This window comes from Rhinoraja longicauda, chromosome 7, assembly GCF_053455715.1.
Source record: "Rhinoraja longicauda isolate Sanriku21f chromosome 7, sRhiLon1.1, whole genome shotgun sequence".
NCBI lineage: Eukaryota > Metazoa > Chordata > Chondrichthyes > Rajiformes > Arhynchobatidae > Rhinoraja > Rhinoraja longicauda.
In genome coordinates, this window is record NC_135959.1 from 72,409,690 (window position 1) to 72,412,457 (window position 2,768).

General features: G+C 45.9%; 2 non-coding genes across 2 annotated transcripts in view; both read right to left on the reverse strand.

The window, feature by feature from the left end:
* The window catches only part of trnaf-gaa (transfer RNA phenylalanine (anticodon GAA)), a 73-nt gene extending 15 nt beyond the window's left edge, over window positions 1–58 (reverse strand). Inside the window, exon 1 of the tRNA in view lies at window positions 1–58. This exon is cut by the window's left edge and continues 15 nt beyond it. This is a non-coding gene — a tRNA (tRNA-Phe).
* A 1,415-nt stretch (window positions 59–1,473) lies between these two features.
* On the reverse strand, window positions 1,474–1,546 carry trnaf-gaa (transfer RNA phenylalanine (anticodon GAA)). The gene has a single exon. It is a non-coding gene; the product is annotated as a tRNA-Phe (tRNA).
* Window positions 1,547–2,768: the final 1,222 nt, after the last annotated feature.

Genomic DNA, 2,768 nt, shown 5'->3' on the forward strand with positions numbered 1-2,768 from the left:
TTGAACCAGGGACCTTTAGATCTTCAGTCTAACGCTCTCCCAACTGAGCTATTTCGGCCAGGTGAGTTACTTTAGCACTTTGTGTCTTTTTATGTAATCAGGCATATTATCTTGTTTTGCGATTTAGTTCAGTTTAGTTTAGAGACACAGAATGGGAACAGGCCCTTCGGCCCATGCCGACCAGTGATCCCTGCTCATTGACACTATCTTACACACACCAGGAACAATTTACAATTTTAACAAGCCAATCAACCTACAAACCTGTATGTCTTTGGAGTGTGAGAGAAAACCTGAGCACCCGGATAAAACCCACATGGTCACGGGGAGAACGTACAGACTCCATACAGCCAGCACCCACAGTCTGGATGGAACTCAGGTCTCTGGCACCGTGAGGCAGCAACTCTACCGCTGCACCACTGTGCCGCCCAACCGGATAGAAACAAAAACCGTGTAATACTCTTAATCCAGTACTATGGTATCTCTGCATTCAACAGTGCCCATTGGTAGTTTTTTTAAATGTCAAAAAATAAACTTCATTAGTAATAAAAAATATATGCTTCCCGATGATCAACCCAGTGATGTTATCTGCCGTTGTGCTACCCGGACACATGCACACGCACACACACACACTCACATACACACACACGCACACACACATACACACACACTCACACACACATACACACATATACACGCACATATCCACTCACACACACACACATACGCGCACACGTACACACATATACACGCACACACACACATGCACACACACACACATACACACACACACGCACACATATACACGCACACACACACGCACGCACATATACACGCACACACACACACACACACACACATATACACGCACACATCCACTCACACACACACACACACGCACACATATACACGCACACATCCACTCACACACACTTACACACACACACACATATACACACACACTTACACACACACACATATACTCACACACACACATACACACACACTCATATACACACACACACACATATATATACACACACACATACACACACTCACACACACTCACACACACATACACTCACACACTCACACACACACACCCATGCACACACACACTCATACACGCATACACACACACACTCACACATACACGCACACACTCACACACACATACATGTGCACACACTCACACACACACACACACACTCTCACACACACACGCATTCTCACACACACGCATTCTCACACACACGCACTCTCACACAAAAACACACACACGCACAGACACACAGACACACACTCACACAGAGAAAATAGGTGCAGGAGGAGGCCATTCGGCCCTTCGAGCCAGCACCGCAATTCGTTGTGATCATGGCTGATCATCCACAATCAGTAACCCGTGCCTGCCTTCACCACATATCCCCTGATTCCACTCGCCCCTAGAGCTCTATCGAGCATAAGTAATACTATCCATGCCGAAACCCGGGATTGAACCAGGGACCTTTAGATCTTCAGTCTAACGCTCTCCCAACTGAGCTATTTCGGCCAGCTGAGTTACTTTAGCACTTTGTGTCTTTTTATGTAATCAGGCATATTATCTTGTTTTGCGATTTAGTTTAGTCTAGTTTAGAGATACAGACTGGGAACAGGCCCTTCGGCCCATGCCGACCAGTGATCCCTGCTCATTGACACTATCTTACACACACCAGGAACAATTTACAATTTTAACAAGCCAATCAACCTACAAACCTGTACGTCTTTGGAGTGTGAGAGAAAACCTGAGCACCCGGAGAAAACCCACATGGTCACGGGGAGAACGTACAGACTCCATACAGCCAGCACCCACAGTCTGGATGGAACTCGGGTCTCTGACACCGTGAGGCAGCAACTCTACCGCTGCACCACTGTGCCGCCCAACCGGATAGAAACAAAAACCGTGTAATACTCTTAATCCAGTACTATGGTATCTCTGCATTCAACAGTGCCCATTAGTAGTTTTTTTAAATGTCAAAAAATAAACTTAATGAGTAATAAAAATATATGCTTCCCGATGATCAACCCAGTGATGTTATCTGCTGTTGTGTTACCCGGACACACGCACACGCACATACACTCACACTCACGCACACACACATACACACACATACACACACACACACGCACATATACACGCACACATACACACACACACACGCACACATACACACACGCACACATACACACACACACACACACACGCACACATACACACACGCACACATACACACACACACATATACACACACATATACACATACATACACACACATACGCACACGCAAACACAAACACACTCATACATACACACACACATATACACACACACACACACACATACACAAACACACTCACACTCACAGACACACTCACACACACATACACGCATACACACTCACACACACATACACGCTCACACACACTCACACACACACTCACACACACATACACGCACACACACTCGCACACACGCATACATGCGCACATACTCACACACACTCACACACACACACATACATGCACACACACTCACACTCAACATACACACTCACACATACATGCCCACATACACACTCGCACATACACACAGACACACACACATACACGCACACACACACACACACTAACATACACACACACACACACATATACACACATACACACACGTACATGCACATACACATACACACATACAAACACACATACACACATATGCACAATACATGCACGCA